The sequence below is a fragment of the Triticum urartu genome, unplaced genomic scaffold (assembly GCF_056163025.1).
Source record: "Triticum urartu cultivar PI428250 unplaced genomic scaffold, HENAU_Tu73 scaffold2, whole genome shotgun sequence".
Classification (NCBI taxonomy): domain Eukaryota; kingdom Viridiplantae; phylum Streptophyta; class Magnoliopsida; order Poales; family Poaceae; genus Triticum; species Triticum urartu.
Window position 1 is genome coordinate 5,248,348 of NW_028260368.1, and position 13,867 is coordinate 5,262,214.

The following is a 13,867-nucleotide window of genomic DNA, read 5'->3' on the forward strand; positions in this document are numbered from 1 at the left end:
CATTTGGAATTACACAAAAAAGATTTTTCATCGGAAAGAGGTCTACGAAGACTTTTGGGAAAACGTCGACGTTTGCTGGCTTATTTGGCAAAGAAAAATAGAGTACGTTATAAGAAATTAATCGGTCAGTTGAATATTCGGGAGCAGTAATTTAATCGTTCAAATTTTTTTCTTGTTTTATTATTTTTTTAGTAGTCTTATAGTAGTCTTAGATTTTTCATTTTGATGAGCCTCGCTTTGAGGAATTCATGGAATAATCCATTTTCATGGAATAATGAATTAAGGAAGAAAGGATATGAGTCTACCGCTTACAAGAAAAGATCTCATGATAGTCAATATGGGCCCTCAACACCCATCAATGCATGGTGTTCTTCGACTGATCGTTACTCTCGATGGTGAGGATGTTATTGATTGTGAACCCATATTAGGGTATTTACACAGAGGAATGGAAAAAATCGCGGAAAACCGAACTATTATACAATACTTACCTTATGTAACAAGGATATAGAGAGATTGTAGAAAGGGGATAGGATAGTTATTTTTGCAAGAGACTTGTTGTAAATTCCTTAACTTAAGAAAGAAAAAAGAATAAAAACACAGATACATAACATAAAAAAAAGAATAAATAAGACGAGATTCGACCTCCCCCTACATATTTAATTTCCTCTCCTATACAAAAACTAGCAAGACCCACTCCATTGGTAATTCCATCAATAACACCCTTATCAAAAAACTCCGTGAGTTCGGTTAACCCTCTTATACCGAGGGTAAAGACCCTAGTATAGAAAATATCTATATAACCACGATTATATGACCAACTGTATATATTTTTTTTTACTTGATCTAAAAATTCTTTTTTAGGATTTCCTTTGTAAAAAGAGTTTATTAAATCCAAATTCTGAAAAAAAGAATAAGCGGATCCATAGAAGATATATGCTATGAATAAACCAAAGATAGCTAGACTTACAGAAGAAATTGCATTAGTAATAAATTCATATGAATTTACAAAAGAATTAGAACTTTCCTGGGTAAAGTTTATTGAGGGAGTTAACCACTTTGATAATATGGTTAACTCTGCTATTCCATTACCAATTCCTCCATTATCAAAAGAGATTCCTATGAATCCAATGAACAAAGTGAAAAGTAGTAATATAAGAAGAGGAAATAACATAGTATTTCCCGTTTCATGCGGATAGGCAAAAGTTTTTTTAGCCCCAAAAGACGTAGTAAAGGATCCTATCCTATTTCTTGTATTACCTTGAATTTTTGGTATATTTTGTGAAAAAAAAGAAACTCCACTCTTCGTTGTTGATAAAACGAAATCCCTATTCACTCCTTTGGGTATCCTTTTTCCCCATAAGGATATTGAATACAAGGAACTCTCTTTAGTGCTACTGTAATTTTGAAAATGAACACGCAAATACCCATCAAATGTAAGTAAATATATCCGAAACATATAAAAGGCAGTTAATCCTGCAGTAAAGGAGGCTATTATTCCAAAAAAGGGCGAATACAACCAACTATTACTAAGGATTTCATCTTTGGACCAGAAGCAAGCAAGAGGTGGAATACCACAAAGAGAAAGTGTACCCCATAAAAAAGTAGTTCTTGTGATTGGAATGTATTTTCTTAAACCGCCCATAAGAACCATATTTTGACTTTTATCTGGTGAATATCCAACAAGAGGTTCCATTGAATGAATAACGGATCCGGATCCCAAGAACAATAAAGCTTTTGAATAAGCATGAGTGATCAAATGGAATAAAGCAGCTTGATAAGAACCTATACCTAGAGCTAACATCATATAACCCAATTGAGACATTGTAGAATAGGCTAAGCTTCTTTTAATATCTCTCTGAGCAAGAGCTAAAGTAGCTCCTAAGAATAGTGTTATTGTACCTACTAAAGAAATAAAACTCATTATCAAAGGTAAAGATATGAAAAGAGGAAGAAGTCGAGCTAGAAGAAAAATTCCCGCAGCAACCATAGTTGCTGCGTGTATAAGAGCCGAAATAGGAGTGGGCCCTTCCATAGCATCGGGTAACCATACGTGAAGAGGGAATTGTGCGGATTTCGCAACTGCACCAAGGAATAATAAAAAAGCACACAAAGTAGTAAGTAAAGAGTTAATTCCATTATTAGGAATCCAGTTATTAGCTATTTTGAACAAATCCCTAAACTCTAAACTACCTGTTATCCAAAAAAAACCTAAAATTCCTAATAATAGACCAAAATCCCCTACACGATTAGTTACAAAAGCTTTTTGACAAGCACTCGCTGCGATTGGTCGTGTAAACCAAAAGCCTATCAATAAATAAGAACACATTCCCACGAGTTCCCAAAAAAAATAAATTTGTATCAAATTGGAGCTAGTAACCAATCCCAACATGGAAGTATTGAAAAAACTTATATAAACAAAAAATCTCAAATATCCTTCATCGTGAGACATATAACCATCACTATAAATAAGAACCAGGATTCCTACAGTAGTAATTAGTATTAACATAATAGAAGTAAGTGGGTCAATCAAGTATCCAAATTCTAAAGAAAAATCATTATTGACGGTCCAAGACCATAGATATTGATAGATCGAACTTCCATTTATTTGTTGAATAGACAGTTGAACTGAGAATACCATAGCTATACTTAAGAGTAAAACACTAGGAAAAGCCCATATGCGACGAAGATTTTTTGTTGCTGTCGGAATAAGAATAAGGCCAAATCCCATTGACATAATAACTGGAAGTGGGAGAAGAGGGATTACCCATGCATATTGATATGTATGTTCCATAAGAAAAGAAATTGCAATTTTTACTTCAATTTTTACTTCAATTTTTCTATAAAATTGTTTCCGATTCACCAAACCAATTCTTATCTCTTTCTGAAAGAATAAATAAAAAGAATAAGAAAAAATACTGAAATTCTTAATTTTTCCAAAATTTATCTCATTGAAATAATTAAAAATTAAGAATGGGTTTAGTTGGTTAAATTAAAAAAGTTAATAAAATAACTAGGTAACGAAGTTATTTTATTAACTAAATAAAGATATTTATAAAAATAAAAAAAAAAAAGTGGAATCATTTTACTTTCTATTCATAATTCATTTTTATATTTCTTTAAAACAAAGATGAAACAGCTCTCTTGTTCCATAATTAACTGATTGAGTGAATTCCAATGAAAACCTATGTTTATAAGAAATTATCGAATAGTCCTTACTTCATATAGAACTAAAATTCTAATGACTATAAATTACCTAAGTTTTAGAATGTCTTGTTTAAGAGACTCAGTATTTTTTGTTTTGATTGGAATTCCTTTCCTTTATGGAATACCATTCTGAACTTAATTAACTATTTTCATTTTCCCTTCTTTTTATCCCCCCGTCTTATCTTATATGGGGGATAGGCTTCCATACCATATATCTATATATGGAGTATACTTGATATATAAATAGATATAAATAGATTTAAATGAGAAACCCTTCTATATATTCTATATTATTAAAAAAAAAGTATAAAATATATAAAGAAAAAATGTTAAAAAATTCTTGTTGTCTTATCCGCATTAGACAAAATGAAGTAAAAAATAATTCAAAATTTAAGTATCTTTCAGTATCTAAGTATAAATACTAATAAAAAGAAGAAAGAAGGATTGATTTGCAGCAATAGATGTCTTTCACATACAACTAGAAAAAAGTAATTTCCTTTTTGAATGGCAGTTCCAAAAAAACGTACTTCAATGTCAAAAAAGCGTATTCGTAAAAATATTTGGAAGAAAAAGACTTATTTTTCCATAGTACAATCTTATTCTTTAGTAAAATCAAGATCATTTTCGAGCGGTAATGAGCATCCAAAACCAAAGGGTTTTTCTGGGCAACAAACAAATAATAAGATTTTGGAATAATATGAATTGACTTATCAAAAAAGAATTCCAATTATTTAATAATTTGGATTCTTCTTTGAATGTACTTTTATGTGTCGAATTACTCGGTACAATATTCTTAGAACAAAAAACCCCTCTTATCTTATATATACAAGAAAAAAAAAGTTTTGTTTGGTATACTGTGTGCTAAGTATTCTTTTCCTATCAATGAACTTTTCATAATTTTCCTAATAGAATCCTCATATTCTATTAGGAAAATTATGAAAAGTGGAGTATTCTTACAATAGGACTTACAACTTCCACCTATCTTCTCCAAAATCATAAGGTTAGTAAATCTTATTAATAAGAGCATAAAGACTTTCATTCTAGAAATTTTTAAAAAATCCAAAAAGCCTTTTCTATTTATCCATTTTATTTTAATTTCATCATTAAATAGAAACCCTTTTGGATTTTTTTCATTGTATTGAAAGAATTTTCAAAATGTAAAGGGGAAATTAATTAGAAAAAATTAGTTCTATAATTGCAAGTTAGAAAAAAGAAGTTCCAACTCTTTCAAGCAGTGTTTGTGTTTCTATTGGGCAAAGCAAGAGTTTATTGTAAAAAAAAAAAATGGAAACGATACTACCAAACGAAGTCTATTTTAATGAAAACTCTAATGTTCCTAAATTTTATGGACTTTCCCAATATCGACGATTCCCAAGATAATAGCTATTATTCTTTTAAGTTACCTATTATTTGAAGTTAGCCGCCATGGTGAAATTGGTAGACACGCTGCTCTTAGGAAGCAGTGCTCAAGCATCTCGGTTCGAATCCGAGTGGCGGCATTCTTGAAAAAGAATACAATAGATTAGAAATCAATTCGAAATTTACAATTTTGTAATGGGACCTTCCCCTTATGCTATTTGCAACTTTAGAACATATACTAACTCATATCTCTTTCTCAACGATTTCAATTGTGATTACGATTCATTTTATAACCTTATTAGTTCGTGAACTTGGAGGATTACGCGATTCGTCAGAAAAAGGAATGATAGTTACTTTTTTCTCTATAACAGGATTCTTAGTTTCTCGTTGGGCTTCCTCGGGACATTTTCCATTAAGTAATTTATATGAGTCATTGATCTTCCTTTCATGGGCCCTGTATATTCTTCATACCATTCCTAAAATACAGAACTCTAAAAATGATTTAAGCACAATAACTACGCCAAGTACTATTTTAACGCAAGGCTTTGCCACATCGGGTCTTTTAACTGAAATGCATCAATCCACGATACTAGTACCTGCTCTACAATCTCAGTGGTTAATGATGCATGTCAGTATGATGTTATTAAGCTATGCAACTCTTTTGTGCGGATCCTTATTATCTGCCGCTATTCTAATCATTAGATTTCGAAATAATTTCCATTTCTTTTCTAAAAAGAAAAAAAATGTTTTAAATAAAACATTTTTCTTTAGTGATATTAAATATTTTTATGCAAAAAGAAGTGCTTTAAAAAGAACCTCTGTCCCTTCATTTCCAAATTATTACAAATATCAATTAACGGAGCGTTTGGATTCTTGGAGTTATCGTGTCATTAGCCTAGGATTTACCCTTTTAACCGTAGGTATTCTTTGTGGAGCAGTATGGGCTAATGAGGCCTGGGGATCCTATTGGAATTGGGATCCTAAGGAAACTTGGGCATTTATTACTTGGACCATATTCGCAATTTATTTACATAGTAGAACAAATCCAAATTGGAAGGGTACGAATTCTGCACTTATAGCTTTGATAGGATTTCTTATAATTTGGATTTGTTATTTTGGTATAAATCTATTAGGAATAGGCTTACATAGTTATGGTTCGTTTACATTAACACCTAAATGATTACATAAAATAAAACCTTCATGAAATGAAGGTTTTTACTTTTATGTTTTATTTGAGAACCCCTTGAACGCCTTATCAAAGGGTTCTCAAAAATTCGAGATAGATCTAATTATACTTTTTTACTTATTTCTGCATTATATACTTTTTTACTTATTTCTGCATTAATAGAGCAGACGAGTAAAAAAAAGCAAACCTATTTAGGATAATAATTGGATAAGAGAGCCTCTACCCTGTCAACGGATAGGGAGAGAACAAAATCTGGATAAATACCAATTCCTATTACTGGTAAAAAGATACAGATTAAAATAAAGAGTTCTCGTGGTCCAGAATCCACAAAATTTGCGTTTGGAACATTAAATAGCTTGTATCCATAGAACATCTGGCGTAACATAGATAATAAATAAATAGGAGTTAATATCATTCCAATTGCCATTACAAAAGTAATTAGTGTTTTTGGCATTAACAGAAATTTTGGACTAGTAATTAGTCCAAAAAATACTACTAATTCTGCGACAAAACCACTCATTCCTGGTAAGGCAAGAGAAGCCATTGAAAAGCTACTAAACATGGTAAAAATTTTAGGCATTGGGATAGATATTCCCCCCAGTTCTTCGAGATAAACAAGACGCATTCTATCAGAAGCGGTTCCTGCCAAGAAAAAAAGTGTAGCACCAATAAATCCATGGGATAATATTTGTAAAATAGCTCCATTGAGTCCAATGTTGGTTATGGAACCAATTCCTATAATTATGAAACCCATGTGAGATACAGAGGAATAAGCTATTCTTTTTTTGAAATTTCGTTGACCAAGAGAAGTTGAAGCTGCATAGATTATTTGGATCGCTCCTATTATTACTAACCAGGGCGAAAATAGATAATGAGCATGAGGTAACAATTCCATGTTGATCCGAATCAATCCATATGCTCCCATCTTTAATAATATTCCCGCTAAAAGCATACATGTACTATAATGTGCTTCCCCATGGGTATCTGGTAACCACGTATGTAGGGGTATAATCGGCAATTTGACAGCATAAGCAATAAGGAAGCCAAAATATAAAAGTATTTCCAAGGTTGCAGGGTATGATTGATTAATTAATCTTTCCAAATCTAATCCTGGTTCGTTGGAACCATATAAGCCCATACCCAGAACTCCGATTAAGAAAAAAATGGAACCGCCTGCAGTATACAAAATAAACTTTGTAGCTGAATATAGACGCCTCTTCCCCCCCCACATGGATAAAAGTAAGTAAACAGGAATTAATTCTAACTCCCACATGATAAAAAAAAGTAAAAGGTCTCGCGAAGAAAATAATCCTATTTGACCACTATACATTGCGAGCATCAGGAAATAGAATAATCGCGAATTCCGTGTAATTGGCCAAGCTGCTAAAGTAGCTAAAGTAGTGATAAATCCTGTCAATAAAATAGATCCTAATGAAAGTCCATCGATTCCCAATCTCCAGTGGAAATCGAAGACATCTATCCATTTATAATCCTCCTTTAATTGGATTAAGGGATCCTCCAGTTGGAAATGATAACAGAACGCATAAGTCATTAGAAGGAATTCTAATAAACAAATAGATATAGTATACCACCTAACGACTTTGTTTCCCTTATGAGGTAAAAAGAAAATTAATGAACCTGCAAATATCGGCAAAACAACAAGTATTGTTAACCAAGGAAAATAACTCATGATAAAGTGATAAAGACAAGATACGTTTTGACCAGAAAAGCCCGTGCTCGATTATTTCGAGCACAGGCTTCTTCGGTAAAGAGGAATCAGACGATTCGAGTGAAGTTTTTTGTAACGTATCAATAAGATAGAGCCATGCTACGTGTTGTTTCAGGCCCTAAATAAACGCGGACACTTAAAAAATCTGTCGGGCAGGCAGATTCACATCTCTTACAACCCACACAATCTTCGGTTCTCGGCGCGGAAGCAATTTGCTTGGCTTTACATCCATCCCAGGGTATCATTTCTAATACATCTGTTGGACAAGCTCGTACACATTGAGTGCATCCTATACATGTATCGTAAATTTTTACGGAATGTGACATTGGATCTATAAATTTTTCTTTTCAACATAAAATTTTTCGATCTGGTAAAAATGAAATTAGTACTATAATGAGTCATATGTATTGTAGACACCAGACGAAGCAATGGTTTATCCAAACTTCAAAAAAAAAAATCTATTTTTTAATCTGTTTGTGAGAAAGCGTGAAGAGAGCCAAGAGACTTTAATTTTGGATTTCAACAATAAATAAGAAATAAGAAAGAATTTTACGAATTGTACAGACGAATTCGAATTAGCCAATAAATTGGCTATCGTCTTTTCAATATAAATTATTGCAATATTCAAATTGCAATATCAATGAATTACAAATACAAAAATTCATTTAAGTGAAAAAGAATACTATGCAATAATCTACTAAAAAAAATGGATATTCTCAAATAATACTAAGAAAATAGTATTGATTTCTATTTATTTTAATATGTGCGCCTTTGTTTAGAGGATTCTATGTCTAATTATTCAAAAGTCTAATTATTCAATAAATTAGATTGATTGATACGAGTGGATTTCCTATTACGATGGATGGAAGAAAGAATGGATAGTCCAATAGCGGCTTCAGCAGCTGCAAGGGCTATAACAAAAATTGCGAAAATATCTCCTTTTAATTGGCGACTATCAAATAGATCAGAAAATGTTACGAGATTTAGATTAATTGAATTCAGTATAAGTTCAAGACATATTAGAGCTCTAACCATGTTTCGGCTTGTGATCAATCCATAGATACCAATCGAAAATAAATAGACACTCAAAAAAAGTACATGCTCAAACATCATTAACTAACTCCTTATCAATCTCGATTCATTTCAATATGAGGGCAAGAATTGAACCGATTCAATTAATTACAATAGAACAATTACACAACAAAAGAAAAAAAAAAAAAAAAAAAAGGAGGTATTTGTTGGCAGTAGATGGATTTTACTAAATCAAAATTGTGATTCTTTAGTTATTTATTTTAGATTTGCAATTCTTATAATTTGTACTTTTTCTAAGTTTTCTTATTGCCGAGCCATAGTAATTGCACCTATTAAAGAAACTAGAAGAATTATGGAAATGAGTTCAAACGGAAGATAAAAATCGGTTGCTAAATGAATTCCAATTTGTTGAACATTATTTATGAGACCCTGTTCTACTATTTGGTTTGATCTTGTAGTCCAAAGAATTCCATACCACGACGTATCTGGGATAGTAGTCATTAGTGAAAAAACAATAGTTATACAAACGAGTGAAGTGAACCCATCTCCAATAGTCCAATAATTCTTATCTTTAGACCATTCTGAGCCATTTACGAACATTACAGCGAATATGATCAAGACATTTATGGCTCCCACATAAATAAGAAGTTGTGCGACAGCTACAAAGTAGGAATTTAATAAAAAATAGAATAAGGATATACAAACAAGAACTAATCCCAGCGAAAAGGCAGAATAAATGGGGTTGGTAAGTAATACTACTCCTAGACCCCCTAGTAGAAGAACAAATCCCCCAAATAGCATAAGAATCTCATGTATTGGTCCAGGTAAATCCATTATGGATAAAAAGAAATTAATAGTATAAAATTTTTCATGAACTGACTAAAACTAAAGGATTCAAGGAAGGAAAAAAGGATTAGGGTATTTTTTTGTGTATAAACTTATAGTTATAAATTATATTATATCACGAAAATCTAGTCTGATTTAAAATAAGAAATAATTTCCAATAAGCAGTAGTTTTTCGTTTTTCTTTATAGTTTAATTTTAAAGTTTAATAAAGAATTATTAGATTTTTATAACAGAAAGACAAAATCAAAGTTTAGTAATCAGTAATCGTTCTTGAATTCGAAGATTTTTCTTTGTTTATTTTACTTTCAGACGAATTCCTAATTGTTTGAATTGTGTAATCTCCCATTATGGAGATTGGTAACCGACTTAAAGCAATTTGATTGTAATTCAATTCATGACGATCATAGGTAGAAAGTTCATATTCTTCAGTCATTGATAAACAGCTTGTTGGACAGTACTCAACACAATTGCCACAAAATATACAAACTCCGAAATCAATACTATAATTAAGCAATTGTTTTCTTTTAATATCCTTTTCAAATCTCCAATCCACAACGGGTAAATCTATCGGACATACGCGAACACATACTTCACAAGCAATACATTTATCAAATTCAAAGTGGATTCGCCCTCGGAAACGCTCTGGTGTAATTGATTTTTCATAAGGGTAGTGAATCGTTATAGGTAAACGATTTGTGTGGGATAAGGTAGTTATGAAACTTTGACCTATGTACCTTGTAGCACGTATTGTTTGTTGACCATAACTCATGAACCCAGTTACCATAGGGAACATATTCATTCTAAATATCTATGAAAAAGATATGTTTCTTTCTCTTGTTTGAGAGAGCTTTTGTGTTGAAAATATTCTTACTATTATTGTATTATCTTATTTATAGTGAAACAAGTTGAGAAGAGGTTGTTAATAAGAGATTGCCCAGGGAAATAGGTAAAAGAAATTTCCATCCAAGATTTAATAACTGATCCATTCTCATCCTCGGTAAAGTCCATCTTATTGTGATAGAAATGAAGAGAAATAAATAAGCTTTAGTTAATGTAATAAATATACCCATTGTCATTTCCAAAATTCCAACTGCTTTATTCATTTGGAAAAAATCAAAAAAGGATATATAGGGAATAGATAAATTCCACCCGCCCAAGTAGAGAACTGTTACAAATAAAGAAGAAACTAATAAATTTAGGTAAGAAACAAGATAAAATAAACCATATTTGATACCGGAATATTCAGTTTGGTAACCTGCTACTAATTCTTCCTCCGCTTCTGGTAAATCAAAGGGTAATCTTTCACATTCTGCCAAAGAAGAAATTAAAAAAACCAGAAAACCTATAGGCTGACGCCAAATATTCCATCCAAAAAAACCGTATTTTGACTGTGCTTCAACTATATCAACTGTACTTGAACTGTTAGATAATCATAGTCGGTGATAACATCACAGTTCCCACCGCTATTTCAAAACCGTACATGAAACCTTAGCTTCATACGGCTTCTCTATGATCAGAAAAAGGAAAGGACTGTTTTGTTCCTAGCCCCGGGGGCGTAGATAGAATTAGATAAAATAAAATAGATTTGAAAGTCCTAAATTAGACCAAAGGAATTCCGTCTGCTAGAATAAGAAAAAGCGCTTCCGAATTGATCTCATCCTTTATAATATAATGAAAATTTTTCTTTGTTCAGTAATAACTTAATCTTGGAATAAAACACTTGTTACTTGTTATAGGAATTCAATTAATAAATGGAAAGAGTTGGGTATTAGTTCATGAGCAATTCTGCATGAATATGGATAGAGGAAGGAAATAATGAAAATTTTTTCTAGTGCACTCCATATCTTTTTTACTATTCTTCTTTCCCCAGGGAGGGGGTATTTAAAAAGAAAAAATGGATAAAGGGTTAATTCGTTCTTGATAGCCATTTCCTTAACAAGTGAATGGGAACATACTCTGGATCGGAATCCGAAGAAAGTACTACTTGATAATTTCTACAAATTGCAAGTCCTTATTATGATTCCTTTTATGGGCAAAAATCTCTAATGTTTTAGATTTTCCATTACTAATCCTTTATGTACTTTAGTGTTCCTAACCCTTCACTAACTTTTGGTGGATTCTTCTTATGGATTATTAAGTTATAGTAATAACTAGGAGTATTCTAGTAATGGAATTCCATATCGTGAATCCTTTATTCTTGGCCGCTTCAAGATATGATGACTAATTAAAAAATATCAACCTTGGGATAAAGAGTTTACACTGCTTATGTTTACTTCCACTTTTTTCTTGTACGTAGGAAATGAGATTTTTTCTTTTTACTACAAATTTATAAGCTGTTTTGTTTCACTCATATAGCTATCTAGTTTAACTTACCAACCCAAATACTAAATAAGAAAAGGAATATAAATAGTTAATGGATTTTATAGGAAAAAGATCTATTTTAACGAATCACACGTAGAGATATTGCTAGCACACAAAAAGTTAATGGTATTTCATAACTAATGGATTGAGCAGCAGCTCGTAGACCGCCTGAAAAAGAATATTTATTATTTGAGCTATATCCTGCCATAAGAAGACCAATAGGAGCTATACTTGAAATGGCAATCCATAAAAAAACACCAATACTAAGATCGGCTAAAACAAAATGATATCCCAAAGGGATAACTAAAAAACTTAATAAAACTGATATGACTGCTATAGAGGGTCCAATGCTAAATAAAGAAATATCTCCTCGGGATGGCAGAATATCTTCTTTAAAAAGTAGCTTAGTCCCATCTGCTATAGCTTGAAGCAGGCCCAGGGGGCCAGCATATTCAGGACCAATACGTTGTTGTATCGACGCAGATATTTCTCTTTCTAACCACACAATTACGAGTACCTCTATTGTTATTCCCAAAAGGAGGGTCAAAATGGGTAGAATCGATATCAGTCCATAGACTTCTTTTAATAATTCCAATTTCGAAAAAGAATTGATAGTTTCTACCTCTACCCTATCTATTATCATTTCAACGATCAACTTCCCCCATAATGATATCTATACTACCTAATATCGTCATGATATCAGCCAATTTCATTTTTTTAACTAGCTGAGGAAGAATTTGCAAATTAATAAACCCGGGTGGACGGATTTTCCATCTCCAGGGGAAAAGGCTATCATCTCCTACTAGATAAATCCCTAATTCACCTTTTGGGGCTTCTACTCTTACATAAAGCTCTTGTCTTGACAATTCAAAATTGGGCGAAGGTTTTTTACCAAGAAATTTATACTCAAAATCATTCCATTCAGAATTATTTTCTTTCTTAAAGCGTCGGACTTCTAAATTTTCATAAGGTCCTCCAGGAATTTTTTCTACAGCTTGTTGAATTATTTTGATGGATTCCCTCATTTCACCAATTCGTACTAAATAGCGAGCTAACGAATCCCCTTCTTTTTGCCATTGGACTTTCCAATCAAATTGGTTGTAAGACTCATAAGGATCTACTTTACGAAGATCCCATTGTATTCCAGAAGCTCGTAACATCGGTCCCGATAAGCCCCAATTTACTGCTTCTTCTCCGCTAATAAAACCTACTCCTTCAACTCGCTCTAAAAAAATTGGATTCTGTGTAATAAGTTGTTGATATTCAACAACTCCGCGTAAAAAATAATCACAGAAATCTAAACATTTATCGATCCATCCATAAGGTAGATCGGCGGCTACTCCTCCGATGCGAAAGTAATTGTGCATCATTCGCATACCTGTAGCAGCTTCAAATAGATCATATATTAATTCTCTCTCTCTAAAAATATAGAAAAAAGGAGTCTGTGCGCCGAGATCCGCCATAAAAGGTCCAAGCCATAGCAAGTGAGAAGCTATCCGGCTTAATTCTAACATAATTACCCTAATATAGCTGGCTCTTTGTGGTATTTGAATATTCTCCAAGAATTCTGGTGCATTTACTGTTATTGCTTCTGTAAACATAGTAGCTAAATAATCCCACCTTGTTACATAAGGTAAGTATTGTATAATAGTTCGGTTTTCCGCGATTTTTTCCATTCCTCTGTGTAAATACCCTAATATGGGTTCACAATCAATAACATCCTCACCATCGAGAGTAACGATCAGTCGAAGAACACCATGCATTGATGGGTGTTGAGGGCCCATATTGACTATCATGAGATCTTTTCTTGTAAGCGGTAGACTCATATCCTTTCTTCCTTAATTCATTATTCCATGAAAATGGATTATTCCATGAATTCCTCAAAGCGAGGCTCATCAAAATGAAAAATCTAAGACTACTATAAGACTACTAAAAAAATAATAAAACAAGAAAAAAATTTGAACGATTAAATTACTGCTCCCGAATATTCAACTGACCGATTAATTTCTTATAACGTACTCTATTTTTCTTTGCCAAATAAGCCAGCAAACGTCGACGTTTTCCCAAAAGTCTTCGTAGACCTCTTTCCGATGAAAAATCTTTTTTGTGTAATTCCAAATGTGAAGCAAGTCTCCGTATCTTATTGGTGA

The 13,867-nt window shown here is 32.3% G+C and overlaps 1 non-coding gene across 1 annotated transcript; it reads left to right on the forward strand.

The window, feature by feature from the left end:
• The first annotated feature begins 4,623 nt into the window (after positions 1-4,623).
• TRNAL-UAG (transfer RNA leucine (anticodon UAG)) lies at positions 4,624-4,703 on the forward strand. The gene has a single exon. It is a non-coding gene; the product is annotated as a tRNA-Leu (tRNA).
• Positions 4,704-13,867: the final 9,164 nt, after the last annotated feature.